Source organism: Budorcas taxicolor, chromosome X (genome assembly GCF_023091745.1).
Source record: "Budorcas taxicolor isolate Tak-1 chromosome X, Takin1.1, whole genome shotgun sequence".
NCBI classification, from domain to species: domain Eukaryota; kingdom Metazoa; phylum Chordata; class Mammalia; order Artiodactyla; family Bovidae; genus Budorcas; species Budorcas taxicolor.
Window position 1 is genome coordinate 108067937 of NC_068935.1, and position 16544 is coordinate 108084480.

A 16544-nucleotide genomic window follows, 5' to 3' on the forward strand; every position below is an offset into this window, starting at 1 on the left:
AATTGTCTTTTAATTTCATGGCTGCAGTCACCATCTGCAGTGATTTTGGAGCCCAAGAAAATAATTTCTAGCTGTTCTAATACATGTGCAATTCTATATGTTCATAGTAAAAAGTAGTTTAAATAGCAGCCTTTTTGGAAGCTATAAATATTCTTCTGGTTCCCAGGAAGAAACACATTTTATTAAATGTTCCCCAGAGGAAAGGAAAACTAATACTTTCAAACTTGACTTGACTAAGTACTTCTATGGAGCACATGATAAATTCTTACAAAGACAGAAAGTCTGAAGTTTCATATAGAAAAAAGGTACTCTTGAATCCTAACAAATGTTATATACAATATATGACAATAGAAAAGATATTCTGGCTAATTTATGTCTAATGCTGATTCACATATGATTCTCACATAAACTTGGTATTTCAGTCTAATAAATCAAATGACAAATATCAAAATATATGGAAAGACATATCTGTAATATACTATTTAGCTTTTATTGTCTTTGTGTTCAGACCCATCCAATCTTATCAATGATTTCTTCTCCCTATCCCACTCCAACTTTGTACTTTAAAATATTCCATATTTTTGTAAGAGTTGAAGACTAGAACAGGAAACACATACACATCCTCCATTAGCTCACCAATTGACATGTTGGCATATCTGCTTTCTCCTTTCCTCTCTTTTGTCTTCTTTCATTTACAATTTATTTTATTCAGGTATTTGCCTGTGTGCATGTGCATGTGCTCACATACATATAGGCATATACATCCCTAATTATTTAGCATGCATCTTTTAAGAAAAAATAAGTCTCCTATATGATAGCAATTACATCATTTCAACCAACACATTAACAATTACATAACAACATTATCTAAATTGCAGTTCATGTTCGAGAATCCCAGTAATGTCAGTGTTCCAGCTTGGACCACCCACTGGATTTAGGCTCCTTTAATCTAGGATATTCCCCTAGCCTTGTTTGGTCCTTCATGGCAATGACATTTTTAAAGAACTGATGCCAGTTGTCTGAAATCTCTGGTTGTCTCTTTATGATTAGATGAGTTTAAATTTTTTTGCAAGAAAAGTGAATAGTTCTAGTGTGTACCAGGAGCACAGCAGATCAGAGTGCCACATTATCTGTGATGCTAAATTTGGTCACCTGTTATGGTGGTGTCCACCAGATGTCTCCATGTTAAAACTAGCTTTCTCCCTTGGTAGTTAATAACTAACCTGTAGAGTAGACTTTGAGATTGTGTGAATATCCATTTCCTTATCAACCTTTCCCTTAATGGTCTGCATATGAAGTATACACTCTGTGTTTGGGTTGTATAAAGCCCTTTGGAAGGGCTCCTCCAAACAGTTAGTTCAGTGGTTCTCAGGACTCAGAACTATTGAACCACATCCTCAAACTGAAAAGTGCAGTGCAGGACAGTAGCATCAGAAGATGGAAAAGTAGCATCAGAAGATGGAAAAGAACCCAGGTGCTTTTTGTAACAGTATGAGGAATGAGTGTATAAATTTGCTCCATATCTTATAAATACAAATTTATAGAACCAGTATATCTGATTTTAAGTAACACAGCCAGAAATTGCCTTTTTCTACATATTTCAAGTCATGTACATAATCCTTTGGTTGAGAACTATTGGAAATCAACTTCTCCAAGGGACTTACCAGGTGGTGCTAGTGGTTAAGAACCTGCTTGCCAATGCAGAAGACATAAGAGATGCAGGTTCGATCCCTGGATTGGGAAGATTCCCTGGAGGAGGGCATGGCAACCCATTCCAGTATTCTTGCCTAGAGAACCCCATGGACAGAGGAACCTGGTGGGCTAGTCCACAGAATTGCAAAGAGTTGGACACATCTGAAGTGACTTAGTACATACACACACAAGGGATTAAGAACAGCAGTCTTTCAGAGCCCCATGAAACTGAGAATTATGAAGACAACTCATCTTTATTCAGTACAAATTAATTACTCTTATGTTAATATTTTTAATATGATGTATCCTTTTTGTATAACTTCATTTCTAAATAATTGTATTAATCTGTTGATTCTCATTTTATAGGAGTCAAGTTAGTTTGTCCAACAAAATCATGAGGCTACTTCTGCTAAAGATTCTATGGTAAAAATCATGTTTATAAATCAGTACACAATAGATGTCTTTGATTTATAGTTGGAATGACAGTTCAAATGTCATGATAGTAAAATATACACTTACAATGACTATGCTTTCACAGCATAGATGCTTTCAATCTCCTATTAAACAAAGAAAACTAGGATTATGGGACACTGACTTCGTAATTCCCATGTCTTAGAGCAGCAGTTCCCAACCTTTTTGACACCAGGAACCAATTTTGTGGAGGATGATTTTTCCATGGACCAGGGGTAGGGGGGATGGTTTGGGGATGATTCAAGTAAATTACATTTACTGTGCACTTTATTTCTAATCTAATGTCACTGCTGATCTGACAGGAGGTACTGGTCTGCAACCTGGAGGTTAGTGACCCCTACCTTAGAATGTTTTGTTGTTTTTTTTATATAAGTAATCAAGGAAGCAATAGATCTGTTTCAGATCAGAACACTTTCATTAGAACAATTTCTGAATGAAATTTAAGAGCTATATAAATTAGTAAATATTTTAAAATGCTATTATGGAAATGATTACTTCAATTTTATTTGTAAAGACTTCAGTTATTATATTGTTCCAATGTCTGTATAATTTTTAAACAAAATATATAAAGATATTAAAATTTTCTTTCAATGAGTTTATCAGTTTAATACCAAATAAGTAGTTTCTGATTGTTATAATATTCAAGCACATCTCAAACTCTTCATGATGGTGTAACAATTCTTTTTAGTCAATAATAAAGTATCAGAGGTTTTGAAATATGTATTTCATTTTATTGAACTGAAGCATACTCAAAAGTTTCCTGACAATAGTGTAACTCTCATTCACTTGTATATTAATATCCTCATGATGTTATTTGGGGCTTCTATTTCCTCATATTAAAAAATGATACTTCTGGACTCTACAATTATGAAATATCCCTGAAGCTGCAGTGGCACTGTTACATCAGTGCTAAGGTTGCTTGCATCAAATGAATGTTTAAATATTGTGTTGAAGCATACGAAATTGCCAATTACATAAATGGCAGTTTAATTTGATTCAACTAATACATTTGTTTTCCCATTATAATGCACACACACAGACTTGCATGCATACATAAATACCACATCCCTCTCCCCAGGCCCAGGCAGACATTACTGTCTTAATTCTACTTTCCATTTCTCCTCATTAACAAATTATAGGAAAGAAGGCCCTATCTTTTCCATGAAAACAAAGCAAACAAACAAAAACATCTTTTACAGGCAAAAAAAAAAATCACACAAAAAAATTAAGTTCAAAGTAGAGAATAACCAATAGAATGCAAATAATGATTTGAAGCATCATGATTTCAAAGCTGAATGATATGATGAGTATATGTAACACAATAGAGAAAGTCTCACCATTCATCACCTCAGTCATTAACTGGGAAATAAAAACACTCAAATTTTACATCTGTAAGTCTTTCCCCATCATTAATGAAGAAAACCTACCTTATCCTTGTCTTTCCAAATTATGTTCAGTAAAGTTCAGTTGCTCAGTCGTGTCTGACTCTTTGCAACCCCTGGACTGCAGAATGTCAGGCTTCCCTGTTCATCACCAACTCCCAGAGCTCAAACTCATGTCCATCGAGTCAGTGATGCCATCCAAACATCTCATACTCTGTTGTCCCCTTCTCCTCCTGCCTTCAATCTTTCCCAGCATCAGCGTCTTTTCAAATGAGTCAGTTATTCGCATCAGGTGGCCAAAGTATTAGAGTTTCAGCTTCAGCATCAGTCCTTTCAATGAATAATCAGGACTGATTTCCTTTAGGATGGACTGGTTGGATTTCCTTGCAGTCTAAGGGACTCTCAAGAGTCTTCTCCAACACCATAGTTCAAAAGCATCAATTCTTTCACACTCAGCTTTTTTCATGGTCCAACTCTCACATCCATATATGACTACTGGAAAAGCTTTGACTAGATGGACTTTTGTTGGCAAAGTAATGTCTCTGCTTTTTAATATGATGTCTAGGTTGGTCATAGCTTTTCTTCCAAAGAGCAAGCGTCTTTTAATTTCATGGCTGCAGTCACCATCTGTAGTGATTTTGGAGCCCAAGAAAATAAAGTCTCTCACTGTTTCCATTATTTTTCCTTCTATTTGCCATGAAGTGATGGGAAGCAGATGCCATGATCTTAGTTTTCTGAATGTTGAGTTTTAGGTCAACTTTTTCACTCTCCTCTTTCACTTTCATCAAGAGGCTCTTTAGTTCTTCTTCGCTTTCTGCCATAAGGGTGGTGTCATCTGCATATCTGAGGTTATTGATATTTCTCCCAGCAATCTTGATTCCAGCTTGTGCTTCATCCAGCCTGGCATTTTGCATGATGTAACCTGCATATAAGTTAAAGAAGCAAGGTGACAATGTATAGCCTTGATGTACTCCTTTCCTGATTTGGAACCAGTCTGTTGTTCCATGTCCAGTTCTAACTGTGCTTCCTGACCTGCATACAGATTTCTCAGGAGGCAGGTCAGGTGGTCTGGTATTCCCATCTCTTTCAGAATTTTCCACAGTTTATTGCGATCCACACAGTCAAAGGCTTTGGCATAGTCAATCAAGCAGAAATAGATGTTTTTCTGGAGCTCTCACGCTTTTTGATGATTCAACGGATGTTGGCAATTTGATCTTTGGTTCCTCTGCCTTTTCTAAATCCAGCTTGAACATCTGAAAGTTCATGGTTCGTATACTATTGAAGCCTGGTTTGGAGAATTTTGAGCATTACTTTACTAGCGTGTGAGATGAGTGCAATTATGTGGCAGTTTGAACATTTTTCGCATTGCCTTTCTTTGGGCTTGGAATGAAAACTGACCTTTTCCAGTCCTATGGCCACTGCCGAGTTTTCCAAATTTGCTGGCATATTGAGTGCAGCACTTTCACAGCATCATCTTTCAGGATTTGAAATAGCTCAACTGGAATTCCATCACCTCCACTAGCTTTGTTCATAGTGTCTTTGCATTCCAGGATGGTGAGTGATCACACCATCATGGTTATCTGGGTCGTGAAGATCTTTTTTGTACAGTTCTTCTGTGTATTCTTGTCAGCTCTTCTTAATATCTTCTGCTTCTGTTAGGTCCATACCACTTCTGTCATTTATTGTGCCCATCTTTGCATGAAATATTCCCTTACTGAAAGTGAAGTCGCTCAGTTGTGTCTGACTCTTTGCGACCCCATGGACTGTAGCCCACCAGGCTCCTCCATCCATGGAATTTTCTAGGCAAGAGTACTGGAGTGGGTTGCCATTTCCTTCTCCAGGGTATCTTCCCGACTCAGGGATCGAACCTGGGCTTCCCACATTGCGGGCAGACGCTTTACCGTCTGAGCCACCAAGGAATCCCATAATATTCCCTTGGCGTCTCTAATTTTCTTGAAGAGATCTGTAGTCTTTCCCATTCTATTGTTTTCCTCTAGTTCTTTGCACTGATCACTGAGGAAGGCTTTCTTATCTCTCCTTGGTATTCTTCGGAATTCTGCATTCAAATGGGCATATCTTTCGTTTTTTCCTTTGCCTTTAGCTTCTCTTCTTTTCTCTGTGATTTGAAAAGCCTCCTCAGACTACCATTTTGCATTTCGTTTTCTTGTGGATCTTCAACATTGCCTTCTGTACTATGTCACAAACCTCTGTTCACAGTTCTTTAGACAGTCTATCAGATCTAATCCCTTGAATCTTTTTGTCACTTCCACTGTATAATCATAAGGGATTTCATTTAGATCGTATCTGAATGGTCTAGTGGTTTTCCCTACTTTCTTCAATTTCAGTCTGAATTTGGCAATAAGGAGTTTATGATCTGAGCCACAGTCAGCTTCTGGCCGTGTTTTTGCTGACTGTATAGAGCTTCTCCATCTTTGGCTACAGAGAATATAATCAATCTGATTTAGGTATTAATCATCTATGATGTCCATGTGTAGAGTCTTCTCTTGTGTTGTTGCAAGAGGGTGTTTGCTATGTTTGAAATTTTGAAGCTTTATAGTAAATATTTGTGTTAAAGTGTTTTGCAGTTACAGTATTTTATTGCTTTCTAGTAGCACAGAAAGTACTGTGATATCCTACCAACAATATGTGTGTAAGATTGTGATATTCTTTATATCTTTCTGCTCTTAACTAATGCTGTTCCCATATATATTAATATGACAAAAAGGAGACATTCCCCATCCCTAAACATATTTATGTTTGTGTTCAAAAAGAAATTCAACTAAATATGGCTTTAATTCACAGAAATATTGTCAGAGTGAGAGGAAGGGGCAAGGCTCCAGGATGTGGTTTTGAGAAACAAATCTCTAGTCTCAAAATGATTATGTGTCTAAACTTTCTCTGCAAGGCAACTCAACCAAAATTATAGGGCCAAAAATCTGGCAGTGGCAATGAATGGTTACCAGAACGTTCACTGCTAACATTGCTTCACTGATAGATAAATCATTTTATAGGGCTAAATAAAATATAAATAGGAGAAGGAAAAGAAAATATGCTGGGTCAATCCTTTGAAAATGCTTTATATTATGAAATTTACTACCACCAGCATCACCATCCAAAACAAATGCTTATTACTATCTGTTTAGTACATAGGTAAAAAACGTAAAATTAGTGGAATGATTTTGACTGACTGTCCATGCTTCAAAGAAAGTTATTACAGAAAACAATTTTGTTCAGAAACCTTTTTTTTTTTTTGGCTGTCCTGGGTCTGCTGTGTGTAGGCTTTCTCTAGTTTCGGTGAGTGAGAGCTACTCTTTTTTCCACTGCATGGGATTCTCATTGTGGTGGCTTCTCTTATTGTGGAGCAAGGTCTCAGTAGTTGTGGCACACAGGCTTAGTTGCCCCTCAGCATGTGGAATCTTCCTGGACCAGGGATGGAACCCATGTCCCCTGCATTGGCAGGTGGATTCTTAACCACTGCTCCACCAGGGAAGTTCCAGAAAGCTTTCTAAAGCAGATTGCACTATTCACATTTATGTAAAATATTTTTCAATTTAATAACTAGGGCTTCCCTGATAGCTCAGCTGGTAAAGAATCCTCCTGCAATGCAGGAGACCTGGGTTCAATCCCTAGGTTGGGAAGATCCCTGGAGAAGGGAAAGGCTACTCACTCCAGTATTCTGGCCTGGAGAATTCCATGGACTATAGAGTCCATGGGGTCACAAAGAGTCAGACACAACTGAGCAACTTTCACTTCACAGCAAATATTCAATGCAAAATTCCTTTCACACAAAAGTGTTAATTAATCCTTATTTAAATGTACGTGTGTGTGTGTTTAGTCACTCAGTTGTGCCCATCTCTTTGTGACCCCATGGACTGTAGCCCATTAGCCTCCTCTGTTCATGGGGATTTTCCAGGCAAGAGTACTGGAGGGGGTTGCTATGTCCTCCTCCAGGGAATCTTCCCAACCCAGGGATAGAATCCAGGTCTCTGCATTGCATATGAATTATTTACCAACTGAGCCACCAGGGAAGCCCAAGAATACTGGAGTGGGTAGCCTATCCCTTCTCCAGCGGATCTTCCCAACCCAGGAATTGAACCAGGGTCTCCTGTATTGCAGGTGGATTCTTTACCAGCTGAGCTACCAGGGACGTCTGCTTATTCAAATATGTAATGCTTATTGTAGATAGAATATTTAAGTTGGGACAATTGATGGATAAGTAAATTTTATTTCTGCTGCAATAATGTATATTTATAATGACATTCATCCATGGTGTTGTAAAACAAGAATGTCTAAATCACAAGTCATGTTATTAATGAGGAATGAAGTTCCATAGTTTTAATTTATTTCATTTATTTTCAATAATAAAAGCAGGCTCAAATATTCCTGATGAGACTGTGACTTTCACTTTATCTTTCAATATACCTACTTTGGTGGAGGGTAGGGGCAAAGAGTATAGTTACTCTTCTAGGCACTGCAATAGCTCAGAATATATGTTATTAATATTTACAGGCCATAAAGTCACCAATATTTATGAAAAATACTACTTCTAGCTAACACATTAACTAACATAGTGCCCCAACACCGACTTTTTGGTTTACCCTAAAATTTCCTAAATCCATGGAAGTATGTTGCATATGTGAAAGTCTTACATTGATTTGTATCACAGCAGAATAAGGGCAAAGAATTATTTTTTTAGATCATGTAAGTGATCCATAGATAGTCATCAAGTATAGAAATATATACACATTTAGCAATAACTTAAATTTATATGCTATTCTTCACATGAATCAGGTAAGTTGCTGGTTACTCAATAATCTAGTAAAATAAACATAAACTGCAATTTTATAAGATATTTGAGAAACCTGGATATCTTAGACCTTATTTTAAGTATTTAGAAGTATTACCTTTGATTAATATCTACCACTACTTTTTTTTTTTTCAAGAGAGTGTTCCTGGAGAAAAATACTATATACATTATATATTATATAATAGTATTATAAACACTACTATATATAGCATAAGGTTCAAAATGGGGTTTCTAGGACAGAAATGTGACAAAAAGGAGAAATTGCCAATCTTTTGATCCCTGGGTCAGGACGATCCCCTAGGAGGGCATGACAACGCATTCCAGTATTCTTGCCTAGAGAATCCCACAGACAGAGGAGCCTAGCAAGCTACGGTCGATAGGGTTGGAAACAGTCAGACACAGCTGAAGTGACAGCATGCACACATGCACACAAACATATTTAAGTTTGGGCAAAACCCCATATGCATGTGTATGTATTTTATGTAAGTTTATGTGTATTCTTTAAATTTACAAATTTTTTCTTTGTCTCTAAATAATTATCATTACAAAGAGATATAAAGGCAAAATTTAAACTTTAAGTATTCAGAAAGCTATAGAGTACTTCAACACAGTACTAAATAGTATTGCCTTCATGCCCAGAGAATAGAAATGTGATATATGATAGATTGCTCTGATAACATGATCAGCCTTATGATACCTAATAAAGCTGTCTGAAAATTATTTGTAAATTACATGATCCAATAGCTTTTCTTCTGTTTGCATCCTTACATCTTTAATGGTTAATCCCAAAGAATTCTGAGCAGAGGCAAAAGCCATTAAATATATTATGTGAATCTATCAGTATCCTGCTGGTAACCAAAAGCTAAAACTCCCACTGTGATGACATAAACTCATGAACACAGTAAGCTCATTTTCATTATACCATTCCTTCATATATTTAAATGTATTTTATTTTAAGGCAGCTATGATCTAGCTAAAACACAGACTAGGTAATATTTATTGTATGTGTGTGTGTGTGTGTGTGTGTGTGTTCAGTCATATTCAACTCTTTGTGACCCCATGGACGGTAGCCTGCCAGGCCTCTGTTCATGGAATTTTCCAGGCAAGAATACTGGAGTGGGTTACCGTTTCCTACTCCAGGGGATCTTCCCTACCCAGAGATCGAACTCACGTCTGTTGCATCTCCTACAATGGCAGGTGGATTCTTTACCACTATGATACCCGGGAAGCCCAATATTTATAGAATATCCCCATTATATCTGTTGGATTTTAGGATTTTTTTTAATGAACATAACAAAAGAAATCATAGTTATATTTAAAATACCTGGAATCAAGCTATTCTATTGAAGAAGCTTTTAGAAGCAAATAGTGGCACAGGCTAAGCTCAGCACTGGCCTTACAAGTTATTGTGTAGGCTTAATCACTCAGTTGTGTCTGACTCTTTGCGACCCCATGAACTGTAGCCCACCAGGCTCCTCTGTCCATGGAGTTCTCCAGGCAAGAATACTGGAGTGGGTTGCTATGCCCTCCTCCAGGGGATTTTCCCAAACCAGGGACTGAACCCAGGTCTCCCACATTGCAGATGGATTCTTTACCATCTGAGCCACTAGGGAAGCCCACGAGTTATTAAAGGAGGTCACTGATCCTGTGTCATAATAGAGCTTCCCCAGATAGAAACATTTATTCAAAACATATTTCCCATTCAGTCAAATGCCTCTGAAATCGCACCATGAAATGTGTGTTCTCATTGACTAGAGTGACACTAAAGAAGATTTTTTGGATTATAAATTTGTAGCTTCGAGGTTAAATATTGATGTCTAACCAAGGAAAGGGTTATTAAAGATCAATTAAGTTGTAACAAATGACTCCAGCAGCTTGAGAAGCCAGGAGATGGTCTAGCATCAGTTTCAGAGGGATTATGATTGTAGATGGAATGATTACTCAGGGATTCCTAACCACATAGGAGTGGCTTAGAAGGGACATTAAAAAAAAAAAATAACAGGAACTATCATGTGCCAAGTATAGAATAAGGCAACCTTATCTCATTTTTTCAAGATAAATAATCTTTCCCAGACTATTCCCATTGGTTGTAAGTCCAATGATAGGAAAATAGACAAATTATGTTTGTATTGCACTGTTTTGTTGCTTTCCAATAAGAGGTCAGTGAAATGGATCCAAAATATCTCAGCTCAATATCAATTATAGACTTGCAGTGGCAAAATTATTAGCAGATTTCTATCATCTTTGAAAATAGTTTCTGATCCCTGGGCTGCACAAACCTGAGGGGCAGTGGAATCACAGCAAACAGCTTCGCTTCTGTATTGCCTTATGTACAAACAGTCTGACAATTTGCCTAACACATGTTTTTAAATATGATCTTATACATGTGAATGTATACTTTCATAGTTATTAATAATCAAGTGAAATTTTTACTTTAAAGAGTTGCTGAATTTAGAGTAACTTGGGCTTTCCTGGTGGCTCAGCTGGTAAAGAATCCACCTGCACTGTGGCAGACCTGGGTTCCATCCCTGGGTTGGGAAGATCCCCTGGAGAAGGGAACAGCTACCCACGCCAGTACTCTGACCTGGAAAATTCCATGGACTATACAGTCCATGTCACAAGGAGTCAGACACAACTGAGTGACTTTCACTTGGTCATTATGTTTTTGCAAAAAAAACCCCAGTAAAATGCAAGTAATGTCACGTATGAAAGTGAAAGTGAAGTCGCTCAGTCGTGTCTGACTCTCTGCGACTGCATGGACTGTAGTCTACCAGGCTTCTCTGTCCATGGGATTTTCCAGGCAAGAGTAGTGGAGTGGGTTACCATTTCCTTCTCCAGGGGATCTTCCCGACCCAGGGATCAAACCCAGGTCTCCTGCATTGCAGGCAGACACTTGACCCTCTGAGCCACAAGGGAAGCCCATGTCATGTATAGGATCTGGTAAATGGTTTGAGGTTGAAAGTGTCTGAAATACTTGAAAAGCATGAAACCAGTGCTCTTTAGCTGGAATTTAGTCTAGGACAGAACACACTAGGATCCCATTAGTTTATGCAAGAATGAGGTAAGGATCATTTAAAGTGCATGGAAGACAACTATAACTTCAAGCTCAAAATTGTAATTCTGAACTACCTTTTGCATTTCAGCAGAGGCAAAATGAATTTAATTCCTGTGATTGATACCTTTTTTTTTTTTTAATAAACTCTCCTGATGATTGCAAGAAAGTACTAAGTCTAGCACTAAGACTGAAAAAGGTTGGATGTGAATGTTTACAAACTCCCAAGTGATCAATGGCTACAAAATACAGTTGAAGACTGACGCTCACAGTTACAGGGAATAGGTTATTAAAATCATCGAGCTAAGATTTACTGCTGAACTTGGAAATTGGAAAATAATCCCTTAAATAAACACTGAGGTTAACAATTACCAAGAGAATAACAGAGGTATCAAAAAGAATATCAAATCAAATCAAATCAATTTGTATACCTGTTTCAGTAAATTGAATGATAAGTTTTGCAATTTTGCTAACCACTGCAAGGGTTTTAATTAGGAGTTTAGTTAGATTTATGGTATGCTATTAACAAAAAATAAAAGAAATACTCCATTAATCACAACAAACCAACAAGAAAAAAATCCTGCCATTTTTGAAACCATGTACTGATTAGAAGCAGAACATGATGCATTATCAAGACTTGAAGGTCTTTTTTTATGATTAAGTTTTTGAGATGTTTAGAGCCAGCTACAGAGATTGGTCTATGAATGCCTAGGCACATGTATATATGATTATTTTAGTTATTTCCCTTCAAAGGATTTTAGATGTTCTACATTGCCATCAATCCTATTATTTATTCTATAAAACACACACACACACACTCTTTTTTTCCCCTTCCATTCCATTTCTATTCATTTCACTTTTTAGATCTGTACCTCTTCATGGCATCAATCTGACAGAGTTGTATTCTCTGCCTTCTTAGTCACTTTGTTCATCAATATCTTATCACTTTCATCTGGTTGGAAGTTCCTTAAGGGCAGAGACCAGCACACAGCAACTAAAAGTTACTTGGAAGTTTTGAATGCAACATGAAATTGGATGGAAGGATGCATGGAAGAATGGATGGACAGATGAAGAGATCACGACACCCTTTTTTAAGGAAAATTTTAAATACCAGAAAAAACTGCATTGTACTTACTAGCAAGGACACCCTCAAAGTGTAAAATTCTGTGCTAATTGTCACAGGAGGCTGCATGAGTAGGATATAACTTCAGGCTAGGCAGCTGAGATAAGACTTTGTAGGAGGTGGAAAATAGAAGCAGTCAGTTGACAACATTCCACATAGTTGGACAACATATTCTGCCTTGAAGAGGCACTAGGAGGGGCAGCTCATGACTTACAGACTAACTTCTTTTTAATTGTGGCCAAAGTATTGGAGCTTCAGCTTCTGCATCAGACCTCCCAATGAATACTCAGGGTTGATTTCCTTTAGGATCGACTAGTTTGATCTCCTTGCAATCCAAGGGACTGTCAAGAGTCTTCTCCAACATCACAGTTCAAAAGCATTGATTCTTTGGTGCTCAGCCTTCTTTACGGTCCAGCTCTCACATCCATACATGATTACTGGAAAAACTATACTTTGACTATACGGATCTTTGTTGGCAAAGTAATGTCTCTGCTTTATAATATGCTGTCTAGGTTTGTCACAGTGTTCCTTCCAAGGAGCAAGTGTCTTTTAATTTCATGGCTGCAGTTATCATCCACAGTGATTCTGCAGCCCAAGAAAATAAAATCTGTCATTGTTTCTACTTTTCTCCATCTATTTGCCATAAAATAGATGGGACCATATGCTATGATCTTAGTTTTCTGAATGTCGACTTGAAGCCATCCTTTTCACTCTCTTCTTTTACCCTCATCAAGAGGTTCTTTGGAAAAGGCAATGGCAACCCACTCTAGTACTCTTGCCTGGAAAATCCCATGGACGGAGGAGCTTGGTAGGCTGCAGTCCGTGGGGTCGCTAGGAGTCGGACACGACTGAGCGATTTCACTTTCACCTTTCACTTTCACGCACTGGAGAAGGAAATGGCAACCCACTCCAGTGTTCTTGCCTGGAGAATCCCAGGGACGGAGGAGCCTGGTGGGCTGCTGTCTCTGGGGTCGCACAGAGTTGGACGCGACTGAAGCGACTTAGCAGCAGCAGAGGTTCTTCAGTTCCTCTTAGCTTTCTGCCATTAGAGTAGTATCATCTGCATATCTGAGGTTGTTGATATTTCTCCTGGCAATCTTGTTTCCAGCTTGTGATTTATCCAGCCCGGCATTTTGCATCATGTACTCTGCATATAAGTTAAATAAGCAGGATGACAATATACACAGCCTTGTAGGACTCCTTTCCCAATTTTGAACAAGTCCATTGTTCAATGTCCAGTTTTAACTGTTGCTTCTTTTCCTGAACACAGGTTTCTTAGGAGACAGGTATTTCTTAAGGTTAAATATAACCTTACCTTAGGAGACAGGTAAGGTGGTCTGGTATTCCCATCTCTTAAAGAATTTTCCACAGTTTGCTGTGACCCACACAGTCAAAGGCTTTAGTGTAGTTAATGAAGCAGATTTTTTTTTTAATTCCCCTGCTTTACCTACATTACAGTTACCCTGCTGTTGCAAACATGCCATTCCAAGTAGACTAACTCTTGGTCAAATTCATTTTCTGCTGGTCTTCTCTATGTGATGTAGGCGCCTCCCCTTTCAAAAACTGTAAAATATCTAGAAGAGGAATGCTTAACACATTATTGACCAGGCAATTTTTGCAGAAACTAATGCCTGTGGCCAGTGATTTGTATGTAAGTATATACTGAAACATTTCCAGTCAATAACATTTGGGTAACAAAAGATGTATGACTATGTCTCTGGTCAATAATATGTCAAAATAATTTAGTAAGTACTAGAATCCAACCCAATATGCCCAGATGCACCCATCACAAGTATCATAGTATGCATTGACAGTTTTTAAATAATATAAGTACCATTTGAATGGCAAAGACTTAACATATTAATGAGACAAGCATAAGAAGGTTTATTATGTGCCCAAAAGTTTTATGACTCTATAACAAGGTTGACAAAATATGTCTGCCATATAAAAAAACAGTAAATATAACAGCTTTCCATTCTCAGATTTAACATCATAGTTACATATTTTAAAATATATTTCTCATCAATATAATATTCTATACTTTTATGATAAAGACTTTTAAGTACTTTAACTCTAAAGCCAGAATGGAATACTTAATCATGATATCAATAAATGAAGTCCAAATTACATTTTATTATTTAAGATCCCTATTAACTAACATATTAAAGTATATGTGCAAAATTCTATTTACCTTTTTTTTTTAATTTTGGTGACAGGATCACTTTATCTTTTTAAGTTTTTGTTATTGTGGTAAAAGTCACATAATATAAAACATACTATTTTAACCATATTTAACTGTACAGTTCAGTTACACTCAGCACATTTACATTGTTGTGCAACTCCTCTCAGCATTATCTATCTCCTGAATTTTTCACTTTCTTAAATTGAAACCTTCTCCCCATTAAACACTAACTCCCCATCCCCACTTACCACCTTGAAAGTCCCCAGCCCCTGGCATCTATCATTGTACTTTCTGACTCCATGAATTTGACTATTCTAGGTACCTCATATCTGAGAAGGCAATGGCACCCCACTCCAGTACTCTTGCCTGGGAAATCCCATGGATGCAGGAGCCTGGTGGGCTGCAGTCCATGGGGTCGCGAAGACTCAGACACGACTGAGCAAGTTAACTTTCACTTTTCACTTTCATGAATTGGAGAAGGAAATAGCAACCCACTCCAGTGTTCTTGCCTCAAGAATCCCAAGGACGGCAGAGCCTGGTGGGCTGCCGTCTATGGGGTCACATAGAGTCGGACACGACTGAAGCGACTTAGCAGCAGCAGCAGCAGCAGGTACCTCATATAGTTGGAATCAAACAGTATTTGTCTGCAGCTAATGTATATTGAAATGCATTTTTAAGGTTAACTTAATACAAACAGTCTATACTTTCCTTCCCCCAGCCCTGTACTATATATAGCTTAATATCAAAAAGACAAACAACCCAAACAAAAAAATGGGCAGAAGACCTAAATAGACTTTTATCCTAAGAGAACAAAGCCAAGAGTCATATGAAAAGAAGCTCAACATCATTATTAGAGAAATGCAAATCAAACCTACAATGAAGTATCACCTCACACTGTCAGAATGGCCACCATTAAAAAAATCTACAAACAATAAATGCTGGAGAGGGTGTGAGAAAAGGGAACCCTCTTATACTGTTGGTGGGAATGTAAATTGATACAATTACTATAAGGAACAGTATAGAGGTTTCTTACATGTGTTTTAAACAGAAAAAAAAAATCATATAATGCATTACGTGAACTCCAGAACTCCAAAATAAATAAGATTGAGTCAAATTATTTTTAAGAAAAGTCCAAGAATTCTGTTAAATCTCACTTATTATTAGGAAAAGCAATAATTGATATTAGTTTAGAGTGGGTAACCAAACCAGGCACAATGCAAGAGTTTGTGTGCCAAAATATTCATAGAGGAGACATTAGAGTGACAGCTTTGCTGTGAGTGACACTGAAGCTACTGCCCACCAGCCATCTGCAAATGTGCAGGACCACTGCTCCTTGGAGTATAACTTGGAATATAAGCCTTAGAAATATAACTACTATGTCTTTGCAATCACGATTATGTTTTATATGGAAAAGGAGTGATAGTCAGTGTCAACTACAAATGGCACTTGTCATTTACCTCTACAAGAATTAAAACCTGTGCTGCTGCAGCTGCTGAATTTCAACACCCCGTGAAAGGAGTTCAGGGAGAAGAGCAGAAATGAGGCATTCTGTGCTTGGGGAAAAACTGGCAAGACAGGTCTTCAGACAGATACTTTCAGGAGCTGATTTTATGAGCCCAATTCTTGTATCTCCCTGTATCTCGAAAAGCACTAACATCCTTCACAGTAATGACTGTTCCTCATGACCAGCAAAAGCTTCTCAAGACCAGTAGAAATCTTCAGGAAAAATATGTGCCCAATTGCATGTACTCCCCCTTCAGCAAAATCTCATATATACTGACCTTACCCCCTGCCTCATTTGAGCAGTTTCTCAAAGCTATCTGAAGAGCTGTCTC